Source organism: Acanthochromis polyacanthus, chromosome 19 (genome assembly GCF_021347895.1).
Source record: "Acanthochromis polyacanthus isolate Apoly-LR-REF ecotype Palm Island chromosome 19, KAUST_Apoly_ChrSc, whole genome shotgun sequence".
Classification (NCBI taxonomy): Eukaryota; Metazoa; Chordata; class Actinopteri; family Pomacentridae; genus Acanthochromis; species Acanthochromis polyacanthus.
In genome coordinates, this window is record NC_067131.1 from 10,782,938 (window position 1) to 10,804,643 (window position 21,706).

Below are 21,706 nucleotides of genomic sequence, written 5' to 3' on the forward strand. Positions count from 1 at the left end.
TTAGGTAGCTTGAATTTTTTGACTTTTAATGTCTTAACATACGATAGATAGATAGATATAGACTTATCATGTATTGCAATTGTACCACTGGACTGATGGATTGACATTTGTGGTTTTGGTTAGAAAAGATCAAAAACTGTTGGAGGGCTGTCACAAAATTTGGTCCAGACAGATATCTAAACAGATATTGTATGGATTGCCATGAAGTTTGGTACAGATGCCTATGATGCTGGGGAAACCTAAACATCTACTGATTCTTGTACTCCCCAGACTTCTCATAAATTGTGTTTGCACCGTTAAGCTGACATCTGGGTTAAAATAAATAAATATCAAAAACTATCGAAGGGTTGTCACTAAATCTAATTTAAGATAGGTAGGTAGATCAATGGAGTTTATTTTTGAATGAGCTTGCCTTGGTTCAGAGGGATCTTTCAGTAAAGACTGTATGGATTCACATTAAATTTGGTCCATGGTAGACTCAACTAAGTTTCAGTTGTGAACAATAATTATACATAGCAATGACAACAACTGTAATGAAGTTATAAGCACTGCATTTTCCTCGTATACATAGCCTAAACAGACTAATACAAAAAGGAGAAGTGTGACTTCAGATGTATATTAACCTTTTTAAGTAAAGAGTAAAAATACTTAGTTACTTTATCACAGGTTACAGGACCAGTGTCACACACACTTTTCTCAGAAATATCAGTGTTTATTATTTTATTAACTTACAGTTGATTTGAAGTGCAATTAGGCATGCCCTGATTGACTTTTGGACCCTGTTTCGGGTGTTTTCAGTCAGGCAGCGGCCGGGCCAGCCTCGGGTCTGTCTGCTGGAAAGTGGGTGGCGTTGTTGTGTGTAGGCATGGAGAGAAGAGCTGCTGCTAATGTGATGACAGCTGAGTGGACCGAGACCTCCAGGCTGGACCTCCAGCTCACTTTCTGCTGCTCAGCGTGTTTGTGTTGACCTTCACGCCACAATAACGCGTCTTCTTCGTCGTCTTCTTCTCCTTCCTGGAAATAAGAACCAGAATAAGGGTAATGTCTGTGCGCTCAGCGGCGGAGCTCCGGGACCCGTAGCTGCTCCACAAAAGTTGCGTCGCGGTGAGAAAACCCAAAGCAGGCACCACATCACCAGGCTGGACGAGTTGGATATCTAGTCTGACTGGATCTAACGGCCTGATCGCTCGTTTTCCACAGGACGCACAGCCACTTTACAGGTAAGAAAGGCGCGCAAAATACTCCACTTTTACGCGTTTCTCTCCTGTACAGTGTCATGAATAGTGTTTCTACATGGATGTAAGCGTGCAGTAACACCAAAACTCGTGCTTTTACATGCACACCGACGACTGTGTGGTTTATTCAGGCAGATCTGGTTGTACTTTGGACATGATTTCTCCTCCAGACACAGAGCTCAGTGTGAATCCACAACTAGTGAGGCTGACTGACTACATGACGTGAGCTGAATGACTGATGGTGGCTGTGGACACAAGTGCTGCACAGCAAATAATCCCCCTGCTGTCTGTCTGCCTGTCTGTCACCTGTGGTCAGTTGTTCCACCATGTGAGACAGATCAGGACACTCACAGCCATTTTCCATCCTTTCACAGGACAGTACTTTGATTTATTCTAACTGTAATCATAGCTTCTAGCCTAAATCTAACATTAACCCTCCAGATTCCAAGCAGTTTCTGGGTGTTTCTTTGCTGCTGCCACATTTTTGACTCACTGCGGGTTCATACATCTCTAAAAAGGCAGAAATAAAATGTGAGATTTGTTTTATTATTTTCTAAAAAAGTGGAAGAGTAGCATTTTTTTTTACAGATGCACACAAATGTTACCAATATTGGGAAAAAAACTAATTCTACATGCTATTTTTAAGGTTACAAACTTCACACTACTCTGCTCTTCAATCCTGCAAAGATGTTTCACCATGCTGATTGTATCTTCCAACAAAATTCATCTTCAGAGTCAGAAACTTTCAAAACAGAAAGTATCACAGGATTTTCACCTTTCCCACAGTCCTTTAACATATCGTGTATGAAGTTCAATCAGTGAAATTCAGCCTAAAATCGTAATATTGCGTCAAACTCTATTTATTCTAGATATCCTGCTTTAAAAAGTGCCAAAAATGCAACCATTTGCTAACCAGATTCTGTCAAAAAAAAAAAAAGATGCCTTCCTCAATGCAACTGTGCAATCAAGACTGACTCAGCTTTGACTAACAGTCATGTGCCAAAAATTCAGAGTTTTCATTTGGAGGTGACCAGGTGAACCAAAATAGCCTTAGCATTTTGTTGGAAAGTGGTAAAAAAAAAAAAAAAGAATAATGATGCCGGTAATCAGAAAAATTATTGAACATTAGGTCCCATATTCTTCCACACTGATAATTGGTAAACCCCTGCTGGAAACTCTCTGAATTTTTGCCACATAACTGTTAGTCACAGCTGAGTCAGACATGATTTCATTTTTTGCGGCAGAGTATGCAGAATTTTTTGTTTTTTTACAGAATCTGATTGGAGCAAATAGTTTTATTTTTTGACACATTTCTAATCAACACATGTAGAATAAAGTAGCGCAATTTCAAACACAGTCCCAATCACAATTTTATGCTTGGATTTGGCTCATATCCCTGATGGAACTTCAAGTCACAGGTGATCTGTTCAAGGACAGGTAAAAAATCTGGTGGTTTATTCGGTTTTCACAGTTTCAAACTCTGAAAAACGGGTATTTAAAAAAAAAATCATAGCATATATTTTTTGATTCCGAGGTTTGAATGAAATCTTCTTACCAACAATTAATGATTTACATTCTGGCCAGATGCTTTTTGTGTGCACAAACTGAGACAAGCCCTTACTATGACTATATATATATATATATATATATATATATATATATATATATATATATACAGATTTATGCCCTCACAACATGAGTAATACACACAAACAAACACTCAAACACAAAGGGAATATTCTGGTCCAACACAACACACAAGCCCTATGATGTTCTCTTCTATTCTACTCTGTGGTTCTGTTACATGGCCAGAAACAGCTCTATAGTATGTGTTATGGAGGAAATCGTCCACTTCTCTTGAACTGAAGTAGATCTTGATGGATTTAGTTGTATTTACATACAATAATTTGTATTAACAGTGTGTTTTTGCTGTTTTGTTTCATACCCTGTTCTGGTATATTTGTTCAGGTCACTTTTTTGCTCTTTACATTCCATTCTATTTTAAAGGTTATTTGGGGACTATTTGGTATTTGTGAGATATGAGAAATGGGGACTGCCACACATTAGATGGTCTAGTCATCTTCTATTGCAGCAAATAGTCAGATTAACGTGTGTCGGCTGAAAAATCATATAAAAATTACAGCAACTCTCTCATACACTTTATATGGAGAAAAATTTACAGTTGTGAACAAAAGTTTGCATACATTTGCAAAGACCACGTGTATCATAGACGTCTCGAGTTTCTAATGATTCTTATAACTATATATAAAAACGATCATGCTTTTTGGTTGTATCATAGACTTATTGCAGGTCTTCTGGAAGTATGACAAAACCTGCTGGGCCAAAAATTTCCCTAAAGCAATTATAATATTTGGTTAAAAGTCCTTTGGCCATTTTCACCTCAATTATGCACTTTTGGTGGCGTCTACAAGTTTCTGGTTGCATCTTTGACCACTCCTCTGGACGGAATTGGTACAGTTTAACTGAATTTGTTGGCTTTCTGACACAGACTTGCTTCGTCAGCACAGTCCACAGGTTCTTGATGGGGCGTAAGTCAGGATTTTGGGAAGGCCAGACTAAAACTTCAATTCTGGCCTGATCTAGCCATTTCTTGATGTGTATGTTGGGTCATTGTCTTGTTCTAACACCTAAACGCATCCAAGACCCAACCTTCTGGGTGATGATTTTAGGTTTTTATGATGAGTGTGTAGGTAATCCTCCTTCTTCATTTTTCATTTACTTTGTGTAAAGTACCAGTAAAGCAGAGCATAATACTACCACCACCATGCCTGACGGTGGGCTTGATGTTCTTGGGGTTAAAGGCCTCATCGTCTCACCTCCAACCATATAGCTGGTCATTGTGGTCAGATAGCTCAATTTATGTTAAACTTGACCAAAGAACTTTCCTCTAGAAGACATTTTCTTGGTCCATGTGCTCAGCAACAAACTTAAATCTAGCTTTAAGGTGCTGCGCTCAGAGGAAAGACTTTCATGGGTAGATTTTGCTTTTTTAGAGTTGACTCAGCCTCTTGATGTAAGGAATGCTGAGCTGATTTATGCCAGTTTGGCATTTGAGCCTACACAGTTATCTAGATTTACTGAAGCAGGGTTAGAGTGTGCCACAAATTCTGTAGACTGTATAGATTGCAGTTAAAAGACTGACTTAATGTACTTGAGCACAGTATGGTTTAATTATGTCATTAACCACATAAGAAGCAGCAACTTTTTCTGTGCATCCAAATCTTGTCCACACTTACAAAACAAAGGTAAAAAAATGTAATTTTAGATCCAAAACTTTCTAAAGGCACTAGATATGTCAGTCTGCAGAAGACACCTAGAATATTTCCATTACATTGCATGTTCATTAATCCTGGGTTAGAATCCAATTTATGGTTTCAACTGCAAGAATATACAATAAATCACTTATGAAAAAGAAATGATGCCACACTTGTGCTTCTCAGTGTCAACATAATCTATATTAAATGAAGAGTTTGAACAAGCTGATACTTCCAGTTGATGAGGAATAAGATTCTTTTTAACAGCCTTAGAGCTACTTATGTGAAAATGAAGGAGGGGAAACTGCATGTTAACAAGTTGCAGTTGTGTTTGCTGTTGAGCATTACAATCTTATGAGTAAGCAGAGCAGTTTTATTGATAGTGTCAGTGCTGTTCAATATCCTGGGTGTTTATAAGAGGGTCAGCGTTTGTTTAGTTTTACTGTGTCTTTCAGGCTGTTTAAGATCTGTCAGAACAGACCTGATCTGCATGTTTTCAGAGTTGGTAAATCAATGGATTGCCTCCTTTCGTCTTCGTCCGACATGACTTGCTCATGTATGGTTCCATTTAGCTTTTTGTCGTCAGGTTTTTACTATAATTTGTGAATCACAGAACAGAAAAAGAACATAGATTCAACTTGGGCTGCTGCTTTATTCTTAGTTTATTGCCATCTCTCATGTTTGTTATTGTGTTCTTTTCCACATCTGCACCTACATGAGCAAGGGAAGTGAGTGTAATGTTTCAGTTTTGAGTTTTAAACATTTTCAACGCAGGAGAAAGTTGCGTAAAATATAAACGGTGCACCTTAAATGTCATGTTTGAGTCATCCTTGCTTTACCGCCATAAGTAATACCAGCTGTGAACTTATGTATGCATGTCTTTAAAACATCCACGCTGCAGTCAGTCAGTGTTTTATCCGTGTTTTTGCTCTGCCCTTATCAGCTTTGTGTCTTCTCCACACTGCTTTGGCACAAAAGCACAGCACAAGCTTTTCTGTGCCTGCAAGGATCCGACCAGCCATCATTATGTGAAAATTAAAGAGTCAGTAACTTGTCTTTTCTTGTATATCAGAGCCATGCAGAAAAGTGCATTTTACTTTTTCCTTCATCTGAGTCATACCTGGCAAACCAACTGAAGCTGCTTCTTTACTATCAGAGCTGAGCATTAATCACACGCTGATGTCTTTTCTCTTCTCTTCTTTGTGCTGCTTTTGTGTTTAGTTCCCCGTCAAGATTTTGGAAGCACATACAGTAAACATCTAAATTATTGAACGCTGGCAACAGGGTCTTGTATCGACACTTGGCGACAAAGAAACTTGAGATGTTTGTGTCAGTTTGCGTGTATTACATGTCACACACACACTACACGGAAGCTGTCCAGATGCAAGCAATGCCTCACGTAGTTTTGCGTGTTGCCGCTGTTGCATTGTTATTGTTGTATCCAAGTGAAGGCACTCTGCTCTACAGCTGCAGCAAAGAATGTCAAACAGAATTGCAATAATATAAAAGAAGTTACAGAAGCAAGGGAAATTCGATTTTTCATTCTATTATGTAATGTTCCATCGCTTCAGACAGAAGGTTTCTCATATAAATGTCAACATTCCTTGCAATCCTGGTTTGCAGAAAAAGCATTAGTTTGCTAGGATGAATGGAGAGTTAAGGGTTGATAAGTTCTGATCTAAGGCAACAAAATGAGGGGAGAAGCTTTCACCTGATTAATGCTCAATTATCGGGGATTTCTTGGGGCAGAATCACAATCTGGAACCCAATTCTCCCTACAAATTCAATAAAACTCATGTAATCACGTGATGAATTGTGCATATGAGCGCTTTGATGCAAACCTTGTCCCGTCAACCCAAGCCTAACAAACTCACTGTTTACAAAATAAGTTACGTCTCCAAAATTCCAAAATTCGTCCTTTGAGCCTCGTCCTATTTGTGTCACCACCAATCATGCTTTTGTTTGGTTCATGTGAACAAGGAAAGTTTGCACCTCGTCGGTTTATATTCACTGAATGATCATGATCTGTGTGGTTTCTCTGAAAAAGCAGAAACACGCGCCAAATTTAGATCACCCACAATATGAGACGGTCGATCGCCCACCCCAACGTTGATGGTATAAAACGAGCAAATTAAGGAAGTTGGCCCTCCACACTGTGAATTTTTGGCCTGTTAATGTTTATTAAGTGGATGCGAGTCTGCTGAGTTAACACACTATTGACAAAATAAGGGATTTTCAAAGACTAGACTTAACAAGCTGATGCAAACAGACATGGAGGCAGAGAGACTGAGAGACTAAACAATAAAACATTCCCCCAAGACTCGGTAATTTATTCCATTAGTTAGCTGTTACTTTCTGAGTCAACATGTTTGTCTTAATAGAAGAGAAGGTTTGCAGGGTTTTTTGTGACATCTACCAAGCTTTTACTTCTGTTTCACCAGATTGTATTGAGTTATATGAGAATTTAATAGACATGTTCATTCGCATCAGTGATTTCTGACTCATCGCTAAAAGGCTCTTAATTACTCTATAATGCAGAGCTTTGATTAAGTGGAAAAAAATAAAGTTCTTTTGGTGGAATTTCTGGTCTCTTGGTGGGCACAGAGAGACTTAAAGTATTTTAAAATTCTCTCAAGTTCCTGTTATTAAAAGAGCCCAAGGTCGTTCAGTTTGGCTGAACAGTCGTGGAGCTGTTACTGACTGAAACTGGTGATGGTTTTTCCAGGTGGAAATTTCAACAAATGGCTCAGACCAAGAATCCTAAGGCTTTTCCTGGTTTTCCTGCAAACCATTGAGCTTTTACACCCTAGTAAGCTTCATTTGTTTATAGCGATGTGTACTGGTGATACACATTTTGTTTTAAGCAATAGGAAAATTGTTCGATTGAATGATTGATATTTTTACCTAAATGCAGTCAAGGCAAAATGCCATGAAAGGGCATAGCAAAAAGACTAAATTCAGTATCATGAACAAACCTCAAACCTCCTCTGTGGCTCATAAACAGCTTGTCATACAGAGACTCTTTGTCTTGATAGTGTTATACAAAGAAGGTGCAGCTTGTCCTCTATGTAGAGAAATCCTGGATTGTTGGCTACTTAAATCAGATATAAATCCATACATACCTTCATGTCGAAGGTTACCAAGCTTGGGACATTGCATGATGAGTCCACCTGGATAAATTGGATATTGTGTTAAATAGACTTACTTTCAATTTTTAAAAAGTGATTAATTGAAGTATGGTTGAACATTTTTTCTCTTGGTCTTGGTCAATTGATATTTTACAAACTCTATTGATCCTTCGAGGGGAAATTTCTTTTTATCCCAGAAAGTTGGGGGATGGCAGGGTCAGCTACACTAATGTGTCCCGGGAGCAGAAAGGACTAAGGGCCTCCTCAGGGACCCAGCAGTGGCAGCCTGGTGCTTGGATCCCAGCAATGTGCACTCATGTTATTTCTTTCTCACATAGTTGCTTGTCAGTATGTTACCATTTGAAGATTAATGTGCAGTGTTATATTCGAATTTTGCCAAATTCCCACATAGCCATATTACAGTCCTCTGCCCAGATTATACCAGATCAGGCGCAGTAAGGCTTTTCCCAAGAGCTGATTCACTAACATGTCAGCAGCACTTTCAAGCCCTGTAAGGGAAACTCATCAAGCAGGATAGGTTTTGCCATCTTGGAAATCTCTCCCTAAAGTCCTCAGTTCACCCTGAATTCTTAGCTCTTTGGACATAATGTTCGAGAACTCTCTGTTCCAATGGGTTTTACCCAAAAAAAAGTGCACATATTTCCCCCTCCACGAATTGATAATGTTCCTGCAGGCATGTCATGATGTGATCTCAAGGGAGAGAACCGTTATGCAACAGCTCATATGCGAACCATTAGGGCTCAGGCGTGTGTTCGGGGTGCGGCATATCCTCGGGCACCTCTGGGGTCCTCGCAGGGAAAACCCTCTGCCATCCAAACAGATCTCTGTATCCGTGACAACGCAGACATCTGAGCCGTCCTCCTCACTGTGGAAATGTTTATGCAAAAGTGCAGTTCCACCCAGAGTCTGTGTACTTGAGTGTGTTTCATAGAGTCCACTGATCTTCAACACGTGCATGCTTGAGAAAGGAATGGAGGCACAAATATGTACATGAAGGGAGTTATGGAAAGTAAAAAACTAGTCAGGATGAAATGGAGTCTGAAAAGTAACTGTATTCCCTCGGGAAGTGTTTGTGAATCAGCCAAAGTGTGGATGATGGAAAGCAAACTGAATGAAAATGTGAAGACGGAGGTGGACCAAGTTGTATGGATGAGCCAAAAGGAGTGTTTCCAGGCTTTTACAGGAACCCACCCAGGGTTTTCCCCGACATTCAGCATCAGCATTTTCCTCTCCTCAATTCCACTACAGACACTGTAAGACAATGATCATTTATTGCGTCATACTATCAGAAGTTTTCAGCTAATAAGCCACAGTTGTCTTTAATATTTAATGAAAACACATGTTGCTGTCTAGAGACAAGACTGGGCTGGCTATTCTGTGGAAGGTGTGGGAGATGGCTGATTTAAAAAGGATCATAGAAGGGCTTGTCCAGCTCTGACTCAATTAATCATAAGTCAGGACAGAAGTAAGCAGCTTTGTACTACATAATGTCTTGGCTCTTACAAAGTTTTGCAGGACAACCCTCGTGCTTCCTCATGTGTCTCACATTGGGCCAATAGAAAGGCAATAAATGCTGCACATCCTGTAGTGCCAGCTGCACCACAGACAGGTGATTAGATCAGCAAACAGTTCATTCACGTCCCTGCTAAGAGTCACATGACAAGTTTCACGCCACTTTCGTATTTGTTCATTTAGTCTGGGGCTACCAGGAGCAGTGTCTGGTTAGCTTAGCTTAGCATAAAGAATCAAAACAGGGGCAACAAAATCCCTCAAAAATCACTGTTGACGCTACAACTATAGCTTCTCTTTATGGACTAACCCCCCTCTTGTCACTGCTGGCTGTGAGCACACGTCTGCACTGAAATCTAAAGTCCTACACTTACAGTCAAGCCCAGAATTATTCATACTTTGACTTGAAGTTACTTTTGTTCAATCAGCAAGCTCTTTTGGATTAGAAATAACACAGGCTTCCACCAAAAGATCATGTGACAATGTCCAAGAGGCATCATTGTGGAAAAAAAAGTGTTTCTCGGCTTTTATTAGCAGTTGACCAAAAAGTAGCATGTCCAAAATTGCTAGGGGTATGAATATTTTCAGGCTTGACTGTACGTGGAAACAGCACAACCATGAACAGAAGTAGAGGCAACTCAAAAAGTCGTTTGTGCAGTGTGACAGTCGTATTGGTTCTAAACAAAGAGAAGAAAAAATTAAGTTCTTTAGCTATAAATTGTGCAGAAAAGAAAAAGACAATATTGGAATCAACATGTTGGCCTCACAGGTGTTACTGATATTTGAACAAAAGGCAGCTCCACATATTTAAGCTCCATATTTTACTTTATTTGTAATTCATTTTCAATGCGTTAAACAGCCTGCAGTTCAGCCGAAAACGCTCAAAATTTTTGTCCTGTGACTGTTGGTTGCAGCTGAGTCTTTAATAGTTTCTCCATTTTTCTGAGAAGCACAGCATTTATTTCTTCTTTTTTTTTTTTTTTTTTTTATACAGAAACTGGTTAGTGCAAACTGTTTCTACTGACAGTTTGTGCAAATAGACATGTGGAACAAAAAGTGTTTTATGAAATATCTCAATTTTAGGCCCAGATGTGGTTATGTTTTTGTTTGTGCAGTCTGTGGCCCTGATAAAAAGGCGTCATTTTGGCAATTTTAGGTTCACAATAATAGCTGGGAAATGTCAAACTGATATGTAATTCTAGCTACAGTAATATGTCTGCGCTGCTTTATGTAGGAGAAACAGTTTGTCCATTCTTCTCATGTACATTGCCGGTGGCCTTGTAACACGACAGGCTTTGTTTCTGCTGTATGATAGTTTGTTTGGAAATGCACAGCTGGCACGTCAGCGTACAGTAAAATATGTCTGCACACTTTCAGCCGTGTTTCTGTGCTCACTGAGGCCTGTTCACATGTTTGACTGCTACAGGACGACCTCGCCAAATATTTCAACATAGTCTGGCATCTTTAGGCATTTGACTCGACGCGCCAGATGTGTTCCTGCATCCAGCTGGCCGAGGCCACGCAGTGCTGCCTCATCTGGATGAAATGTATTCTAAAGCTGCGCAGCTCTCCTGCCTTTTACACGCTGTTTGGATCAATAATGCCAGATAATAGAGCTCGCTGTGGTACCTTACTGTGTGACATTCACAGAAGCCTCTGGGCTGCATTTAAACCCAGAATGTGTTAAAATGATTCAGCATCTGTCGAATGTTTAAATCAATCTCAAGCAGAATGTTAAATACTTGCTCATTATAGCCTATTATTGGTGATAATTTGCTGCTTTTCTTTGTATTGGATGATGGTAAACTGAATATTTTTGTATTGGTCAGACAAAATTAGCAATCTAAAGATACATGTTTGTGCTAAAACTGACATAGACACATAATTGATTAAGTCCTTATGTCCTAAGCCAGCAGAAAATCCTAAACTAAATCATTTCAAATGCTTTTCATATGTATAATTTGTGTTTGTTGTTACAGAACATAAAGTTTTTGTCGCTGTAGGTCTTTGTACAGAAAAAAACATTACCTAAATTGGTTATGTCACCAAGCCACAGGGGATCTGTGAGGCGCTGACTGTAAACACATGCTCCTGAAGCCACATGACTTGTGTTGACAACTGTCAGCTAGTCAGAGAGCTTTCCCATTCTCCCCCCCGCTTCACTGCCCCCACAATCACATGTGCTGAAAGACTAGACGGTCGAAAGGGATTCAACAGATGTCCCACAGTTTTTAATATCCAGAACCGTCCACCTGCTCTGGCCATGTTGTTCTGAGGTGAATGCGTTTCAGCGGACTCAGCATTCTGCCGCCCAGCACGGGTTCCCTGTCAACAATCGGTATCAAAAGACATCTGCTGTCATCCAGGCCACTCCAGAGGATTCTACCAGCGTCTGCCTGAACAGGCACGTGCCCGCCCGCCACTTCACTGTATCTGAATAGGATGAATGGCACAGAGATGGCGGAGCCTCGTCCTGGCAGGCAGACAGATATTGAGGCAGCGGCTTTATTGTTGGCGTCACACGGTGTTCAATAAAAGATACAGGCAGTCAGCAGATCCTACTTCCTCCGCTTTGTTCTCACACCAACGCAGTGTTTTAAGCACCAACCCGACCGTACCTGTTAGGACAGGAAGGCTTGAGATGCCTTGCAGCAATGGAAAAGATGGATCAGTTCATCCTGTTGCAGCATTTTTTACAGGTAGAAGTATAAGGAAAGTAAAGGTCAGATGTTGGCCCCCGTTTGTAAATAAAGACAAATGTTAAGCCCTTTTCAGACTTGGGTTATATATATCATTGCTTCTTCATCTTTCTGTTAGAGTGATGGCATTCTATCCTTCAGATTTAGGTCATTTTTACATTAATGTTTCTCATGACTTCTTTCACAACAGTGATGGAGAGAAGAGAGAGACAGTACATCAACAAACAAAAGATGACATTTAAACTAATACCAAGCGTCAGACTGTCCAAATAACTAAGTCTGGTTTAAATGTGACCTCCTAAACAGTGAAAATTCTGTCCAAGTGTGATTAACGTCTTATTATTACTTGATCAACAGTAAAATAAATATATCCTGACAGCTGCGATGGCGCTCAGGACTCTGACCCTATGTAACAAATGATTTCACTGCAGGTGATAAACCGTGATTCTGAGGTGAAGAAAAGTCCATAGTGTGACTTAATGTTAGATACTGATGAATTATGTCTCCATGTGAGGGACGGTTTATAATTATGTCTCATTTATGAAGTTACTGCTGCTGTTCCAGTTGCATAAAAGTGCACAACTCTCTCTGTCTCATGTGGATCCTGCTGCTGCTCACATGTAGTAAACTCAGAGGAAAGAATCCTACAAACAGCTGGAAGGAACAAACTGAACTTCCAATCCTGTTGATGTTTTGTCAGAAGCCGAATTATATGTATCATGCCATATTCTGACCTGTTCAGCCACATCACAATTTTGTTCTTAGGGACTATAAAAAACAAAGAAACAAAATGTGAAAATATACAGAATATATCCAATTTGCACCCAACAAATTGTGCCCACAGCATTTGGAACCCATCTTCCAAGCATGATATCCCCATTTTCCTAATTGGAATTCTGAACGAGTGGCCGGTTTTATTCCTTTGGGAATCAAGAGAAGGAAAGAAAAGACTGGTTCTACAAGCAGCTAAAAAAAAAAAGCGCTGCAGCTGTTCAATGTTCATGTCTGTCCCACATTTCTGCCAGTTTGTTTTAGATTTAAAATTGTAGGGTCAAGTGAAGGAGATGAGTGTTTTGTGATTTTGGTGTCTTTTTCTCTATTTAAGATTTCTGAACCAATATTAGTTCTGAAATGTGGAAAAATAAATCGTTATTTCCAACTTCAAGTACACTGCTGGTACGTGCCCAATCTGATAATGTGACTGCACTCAGTTCAGACTTGTGCCGTGTTGACAGTAATGTTTAATGTTAAAAGATTATTTTTCGAACTAGAAGTACAAAGAGTGTTCTAAATTCTGCATGTCTCGTTGTATTATTTGACATGAATTTATATCTGATTTAAGTAGTCAACAATCCAGGATTTCCCTACAGAGAGGATTTTTTTCAGGAGTGATGGTTGCTGGAAATGTTCCTCTGTGCCCCTATGTAGATATTCCAATAAAACGCAGCCATCTTCAGCTAGAATAGTCATTTACCACAACGATTTTTAGACTCTATTTCTGATTAATTTAATGTTATCTTCAGTGAAAACAAATGGTTTTCTTTCCAAAATAAGGACATTTCTAAGTGAGGCCAAACTTTTAAACGGTAGTGTATATTTTACCCAGTTTTGTTAATTGGGCTTCTTATACTTAAGCATAAAGGACATTTGTGCATCCATTTTTCTGGAATAGCAGGAAAACACTTAGATTTCTATTTATTAAGCCAACACAAACTCATTGCCTTTAAAGTGCACAAACCGATTATGCTTTCTGTTGTGAGTCATCATCCGCAGAGGACCTTTCTGAGCCAGGAACAAAACCCTTGTATTTTGTACAAGCTGTTCCACTTTCTCTTATCTTGTTTTCTTGTCAAAATATCTTAATACATGAATTAAATGGAAATTATACTCCGCCGTGCTTTCAAATTGAGTCAGATCGAGTGAAAAGACTCTTCTCATTGCTGTACTGACTCTTCTCACCAATGCATTTACAGTTTAAAACATGCTGGGCATTGCAAGCGTGCCTCTATAATGCAGACTTCCCTCCATACTCATAGCACTTCCTTTTTCTGCCTTTTATGCCGATCATTTATATTTTAGAGACACACATGCACAGACGGTTTACTAAAGGACTGTGATGGCTCAGGGCCACGTCTCAGGTCAGACAGTTGCTGCTTTGTCCAGCTGTCAGCTGTGTGTGTGTGTGTATATAGATACAGTGCACGTGTGGTTATGTGTGTGTGTCAGCTGTTGACTTAACCGTCTGTCGTAATCCTGTTACTTTCTCCAGGACAGCGCCAAGTGGCTCACACTAGTCCCAGTCACACCGACTCATTCAGTGTCTCTGGCCAAAACAAGTCATCAATAACCGCTGTTGTTGCTTTAAAGCGAAGGAAAGATTTAAATTTTTGTCTGAAATTCTGCATCCAGCATCCAGTATTCAGGGTCTGGAGCTTCTAAAAATGTTCTTTTGTTTGTGCAATTCTTGTGATTAGAATAATCTGATGCAGTTGCAGGAGCTTGTATCAGGATTTTCGTTCTTGGTCAGAGTCCCTTTACTTATCAACACCTCGGATCATAATAGAAGACACGCCTGTAGTCTTGTTTGGACCTGCCTACATGTGTAATGCCCCTTGCACTTTACCGAGAGGCGTGGGGTGAGCGGTCAACACTTCATCTACAGTTCATTTCACTGTTTTACTAATGGAGCTGGCTTTTAGTGTGGTTTGTTTGTGGAGATTTTCTAAAATTATGCCTTCCACCAGTGGAAGGGCTGTAATTTAGTACAATGTAGCTCAAATACAATACCTTCTTGGTTGAAATATTTCCTCCGGACACGCCTGCTATCCTGGACGTGACCTGCTTTTCCCTCTCTTCTCCTCAGCTGCTGTGAGTCAGACTGAGTCACTGACAAACGGAAAGATGGATTTTATGCTATGAGAGAGGAAAATACCCAATTAATGACTCTCTATTGCTTATTAAAATCGGTTCTGTTGTGAAATTTGTTGTTGTTTTTGGTATTCTGGATAGAAGGAAGAGATCCATTAACATCTGGGAGTGTGTTCACATTTCTTTTTATTATGTATGAGCGGGATCACTGGTCTGTAATTAATACATAATGTGATATTGGCTGACAAAGAGTGGAATGAACAGAAATCAGCTGCATCAGTGTGCAAACTCAACCATGGCTTTTAGTAAACCTTTTTCTGTGGTCTGAAACAATAGATACAGCATTTATAAAGCTTTGGTTAAGCATTTATTTGTCATTATTCCCATTAAAAAAAATAACAGAAGAATGAGAAAGCAGATGAAAATCAGTTTGATCTTTGACTTAAAGTGAATAAAGTTTGTGATTTTCCATGCTGCAGTGGTGATGACAAGACCAACATGTAAGCCAGTGTCTTTATTAAAGTGAAGTAGTGATGAATCGTCATCGTGTATGAATCATACTTCAGTCATAACCTCAAGTTAAAGCACAATCCGTGACGACGAAGATGCGGAAAAACAGAAACACGAGGCAAAAATAGCTTACTCTCAGCATTTTAATGCCCCGTAAAATCTCACAAATCGTGTTTGCAGGGGAGCTCATTTGTTAATAGGAAAAGCAAAGCTTCTGATAAACCCTGAGCTGGGTGGAAACTGAACCTAATGAGCCTTGTATGTAGTTGAACAAGCTGAGACATGTTTGAAGGAGAACTGGATCCTACAATGATGAAGCAATGATATTGTAACATTAAACTAGATATCACTGAGGAGATTTGTTTTGTCACATCGCTCGGAAATGCAACTTTCTACTATGCAAATGTGTCATGTCATGCTAATGCTTGAATACCAAACCAAAATATAGGACAAATTAAAAATTAGATCTGATGACAGTGCTTAAAAACGTATTAACTCTCTGAACCACAAGGAATTTCTGAGCTTTTTTTTTTTCTCTTGTTATGTTTTTACTCACTGTGGGCTCATTTTTTATTGCAATTTAAAGTCCTGCACCTTTATGGGAACAGTACAACCATGGGGTAGACTTCAGAAATGTCTTCAGAGCTGTATAAGGAAGTTATAATGCCCCAAAAAACAAAAAAACAAAAAACAAACAAAAAAGTTAAGTTAGGCTTTTTCTTTTTCTTTACAAAAATTGAAAAAAAATTGAGATTTTTCCAAGTGCCCACAGGTGTTACCAAAAGTGGAAGAACATGTGAGTCTATAGACAGTACACAATTTTACTATTCATATTTTCTCCCGTCTGCTCTGTGTAAACACAGCCTGCAGTTGAGCTGAGGAGTCCCTGAATTTTTGTCATGTGACTGTTGAATGCAAAGGTTGAGGAGCGCAGCATTTTTTGTTTTGTACAGAATCTAATGAACAGACAGTTTATTTTTGGCAAATTTTTAAAATAAGACCTGTTAAATAAAGGGATTTTGATGAAATGCGATTTTAAGTTTAGATTTATTTTGCTGATGGAAAGGAATGTCACAGAAAAGTACCTCACAGGCACTCAGGAAGTTAAAAATCCAATCATTCACTTTCTTCTTATAATCAATAGTGTTAGTTTTATTTTGGAACAGCATTCCACACCCGTTGGTATATTTTAGATTTCATGGAGTTAAAGTATCAACAAAATCAAAATCGTTCATTCCTCCAGTAGTCAAGATGTTTTCCTCTGATCACTAAATACTTTTTATTCCTCCTCTGGAGATAAAAAGTTCTACCTTTGCACTACCTCAGGTAGTTGATATATTTCAGTTTGGACTGAACTGTTAAACCACCTAGAGGTCGACAAACGATCAGCTTGACTGCTTATCACATTCAAATTTTTAGAATATATATATTTAAAATGTGCTACGTTGCACTACCGCCCACAGCACTATTAGCTGAACTCCTTTTTCAGGCATTTCAGCAAAGTTTTGCATTGGAGTTTCTGTTATTCTAAATTTTGACCCCAAAATTTTCATTTACACTTCAAGTGTGTGTCCGTTATCACCCTCCCTAATCACTAATAAATGCCATTTGATGATACAAGCAATGATCAAATCGTGTTGCCAGTGGATCAGCCTCATGTGACTAAAAATACTGTGATGTTTTGTAAATCTCATACAGCTTTCTGTGGTGTAACTTCTCCAACACTTATACATTTGTAGCCACGCACAATTTCAGCCAATGTAATCACTAAGGACTGTATTTAGTGGGATCAGAGCAGTTTATATTACTTAAAAATGACAAGGAATGAATTCAACACTGAATTTACTGTGTCAATGATAAAAGCTTATTTATGTTTTCAGCTGTCCGGAGTCAAATTTGTGCCAGGCCGTAGTCTCCTCCTGTGCTTTCCCACAGTATCAGTGGAGAACTGCCAGATTACAGCAGATGAGGGTTGGGGTTGCTGTTGGGCTACCTGATGGCAGCTTGGGTTGTCATCCGCTTGAGGCCGGTGTAAAAGTCACAGAGCACGGCAGCCACTGACACACTGACAAAGCCATAAATAACACTAAGGAGCTTGTCTGGCTGGATTCAGATCTGAGGATTAACTTCAGAAAGCTTCAACAGCCCAGTGACTCTTTACAGGGCGAGGCCAACGTAGATAGACGGTTGATTTTTTTTTTTTCTCAGCTGTGCTGGTGGACAAGATGCACTAGATCAATGCTGTCAAACTCATTTTCCTTCAGGGGCCACATTCAGCCCAATCTGATCTCAAGTGGGAAGGGCCAGAAAAATCATGACATTATACCCGATACATAATCACACCTCCAAATTTTTTCTTTTTTTTAGTTCAAAAAAGTACACTGAAAATGTTCACATTTAAGGAATTATCTTTTTACAAAACATCATGAACAACCTGGCATTTCTTGAGAAAAAATAATTCTGTTTCAACAGCATTATGCCTCAGTTTATCATTTATACATTACAACTTCCAGATCACAGTTTATCTACAAAAGCACAAAACATTTAGTCACAGGTGTCTGGAACTGCACAATATAGTATTTTACTTTATGATCAAAAACAACAAAAGCAAGACAAAATATTGCAAAAAGGGCACAAAAGGGCAAAAACGAAAAACAAAATCAACAAAAATGAGACAAACGACACGAAACAAAACAAAAATATGACAAAAAAATTAGACAAAAATGGTGGAAAGCGACAAATAAATGGGCGAATGGCACAAACGAGACAAAAAAATGACAAAAGCAAGAAACAAAAAGATGGAAAAAATACAACACAAGCGAGACAGGAAGGAAAAACAAAACGACAAAAGTGATACAAAAACAATGAATGAAGCGAAACACAAAATGACAAAAATAAGACAAAAAGCACATGACCAAAAGGAAGCACAAAATGACAAAAATAAGACAAAAAGCACATACGAGACAAAAAGGAAGCACAAAATGACAAAAACGTGAGACAAATGACAAAAATGAGACAAAAAAAAACCCAACACAAACAGACCAAATATTACAAAAAATGAGACACAAAATGACAAAAGAACAATGGGAAATCTAGTGTTTTACTTTATGATCAAATCAACTTGTCGTGTGTACAAATTATTTGAAATGAATAGTTTTACAAATTTGCAATCCGCAGCTGATGTCTTCTCTGTATTTTTTACAAAATTGTCCCACGGGCTGCATTGGACCGTCTGGGGGGCCAGTTTTGGCCCGCGGGCCGCATGGTTGACACCCCTGCACGGGATGATAGCACTTTTTGGTCAATGCCTGATGTAGATTTGGCAATTTTGCCACATTTACTGTGGTTTTCTCTCCCATAATTTGCAGACATGTGTTGACATTGCTCTGTGTAGGTTATTATCCAACATAGTTACAATGAGTATCATTATCATTCACAGAACATTTCACCTTTGCTGTGAATATTACAGTTTGTACATGGATTTCACATGGTGCTTTAATGGGGAAATTTGCTCAGTTGCTGTAAGATGACCTTAAATTGCACTTTCACATGCTAGCAGAAAAACATACCGAGTTGTTCCTGCAGAATCTGTTGAAATCTGTCATAAACCTCCTAATTCAAATGTAAGCATTGGTTTCTCAGCAGAGTAGTGTCATTTATGGTAATAATTATGAGGACATTTCAATTAATTTAGTAATACTGGTAAGTTTAGAGGTCACTAGTTGTATGTATCTTGGTGTAATCCCTTCACATTAGTCATTTATTAGACAAAGCACACGCTGCCCCGTAAATTCAAACCTTCAACGGTGTCAGATTTGCACTTGAATTTCCATAACGGCAGCCTGTTTTGCTTCAACTTGGCTCGCGATAGGGTCGTTGCATCACCTTAACACAATGCAGACACAATAGAGAGGACACTTTGCACTTTCACAGCTAAAGTGGCAGAGATTTGTTGAAAGCCAGCTGTGGGCCAGATGTGACATGAAGTGCAAAGGCGCGTCGTTTGGTAAGCGTTTCTCTTGTGGCTTGTGAAGCGCTTTTGCTACATACAGACCGTCTGCGGATGTATGGAAAGGCTGCAACTATCTACTACTTTAATGGGTAATCAGAAGTGACTCTTCTTTCACTGTCGGCTTGAAAATTTAGCTTGACGTTCTTTGAGGCACGAGTAATACAATAAAGATGTGTGTTGTAGACTTTTTTTTATCTGTGTCTTGTATGTGAACTGCTGCTAGAGCGCTACGATTTCAGATTAGGTTGTTATCTTTTGGCTCATCCAGTATTCCTCTTTTTCTCTCCTTCCTCCTCAGCCTCACCAGCAGGTTTGAATGGCATATTATTATTTAGAAAGACAGAAAGACAGATAGAATTGCATCATTTGTCGGAGCCAGAAACTAAACTGAAAACAGAAAGAATCAACAAGTGTTTTTCAATTTTTCAACAGTCTCTAGACTGGTTCTTCCTTTGGGAGCCTTAACCAAATTCAGCCTTGAAATTTGGGCATTTATTCTTAATTACTTTAGTTTTTAACCCTCAATTAAACATTTACTTAAAAAATAAACAATCTGTAAGCAATTCTGTGCACTTTAACACAACTGAACAGTCAGTATCCCTCAGATGTGACCAACTGTCACGTGAGGAAAATTCAGGGACTTTTTACCCGAACTTGACTGAACTGCAGGCTGTGTTTACATAGTGTAAGGAGGAGACAAGTATGGAAATAAATTTGCAATGAAAATAGTGAAATATCAATATTTTTCTCTATTTGTAATACCTGGGGGAACTTGTAAAGCAACATCTTGTTTCCAGTTTTTGTTGTCGTTTGTGAAATAAGTAATGAAATCATGCAATTTCATTTTTTCTTTATGATTTGTGACATTATAACTGGGCTTCACTGCGCTAAAGACAAAAGGACTTTATATTGCAGTAAAAAAAATTAGCCCACAGTGAGTAAAACTGTGACAGGAAAAACACCCACAAATTACTTCAGGTTCAGGTTTTATCCTTCTAGACCCAAGCTGAGACATTATCATGTAAACCCTAAAATGTGTTCACTGTTCACATTCACTCAGACACAACTGATCAGGCTGTGAGCTGTTGTTGGTTACATTATTATCATTCACTGTTTCATGGAAACCATTTCTCTGAGGTGCGAGTCAGAACATGTTTGTTTCACAATGACTTACAGCGGCAGTTTTCTTTTGAAACCTGGATAAGCAAAAACATGATTCATGCTTTATCCTGTTCATGCTGCACAGATAAACAGACAAATGATGATTTTCCTCCAGCCATGACATCTTTATATCTCACCCTAAGAGGACAATTTTGTCCTGGGATTGACTAGCCTAGCCGCGCTACACCCATGTTTCTGAAGGCACAAGGGTCTAGGCACGCCCGACAGGGAGGGAGGCGGGCTCAAAGGTTGTCTATCAAATCACTCTGCAGCAATTGGGTAGGTATACAACCAATCAGTGCAACGAATAGGCTCCTAGAGCGCCGGAAATCAAAGGATGCGGTAGTTCGGTGAAGCCTTATTTATACAGTCAATGGGTGAAGCTCAAGTATATTACAGACATGTTAACAGAAAGATTATTCAGAGTCGGTGCTAATGGAGCTCAACGACTGTTGTCGTTTTTGTTGTCGACCCTGGCAGAGAATTAAATTCGTTGCCGTGGGTTGTCTAGTGCGGCTAGGCTAGTTGTTTCCGGTTGTTTCTGTCAGAATCGTCGCGCCTCTGTCGTCACTTAGTTACGCCCGCCTTCTGACTCTACACTTCATGGTGATTCGTCCGGCCAGTTTTAGGAGAATCCAACCTCGAGCCTTATGGAGGGTAACTAGACCCACCCTGGCAGAGAATTAAATTAGTTGCCGTGGGTTGTCTAGCGCGGCTAGGCTAGGGATTGACACCAGTTAGAGCTTTAACCCTTTTGATGCACAAAAGCGACCCATACTCAGTGGAAAACAATGGGCATCTCTTCACCCATGTTGTGCATCAAAGGTTTGAAAATGTGGAGTGTGGTGCCAGTCAGAGGCATTCTTTATGAGGAAAAAATATTGAAACTCTGTGTTTTGCATTTATGGCCAATATGAAGACCTTCAATTAGCAAGTATGATAGGGGAAACCTCTCCAATAGTGGTCCCAACTGGAAGAGTTTTATATTATTAAAGGCCCTAAAAACTGAACAGTATTCAGTCTTATTTGCATTATTAGCTGACCTAATGTCCCCTTAGTTATGAATGTCTCATAGAATCTACAAGGAAGAACAACGTCCTCACTGGAAAACATGTGAGCGCCACGGTTAAGTTAGGCTATCTTGTCTGCAGCTAGGTTCCGATTGGTTTGATCTGCATCTGATTAAACACCTGCACAGTCCAGATCAGCTGATATTTAAGAGTTAAACGCTTATGAAATAGTAACAAAGTATCATAAATACTATCTACAAGCTCTAATTGTTGAAAAT

At 39.2% G+C, this 21,706-nt stretch overlaps 1 protein-coding gene across 2 annotated transcripts in view; it reads left to right on the forward strand.

The window, feature by feature from the left end:
- The first annotated feature begins 836 nt into the window (after window positions 1-836).
- Window positions 837-21,706, forward strand: part of dnmbp (dynamin binding protein) — a 63,339-nt gene continuing 42,469 nt past the window's right edge. For both annotated transcript variants that reach the window (XM_051939502.1, XM_051939503.1), the window contains exon 1: window positions 837-1,220. The gene's annotated coding sequence lies outside the window, so the exon portion shown is untranslated. The remainder of the gene's footprint in view (window positions 1,221-21,706) is intronic.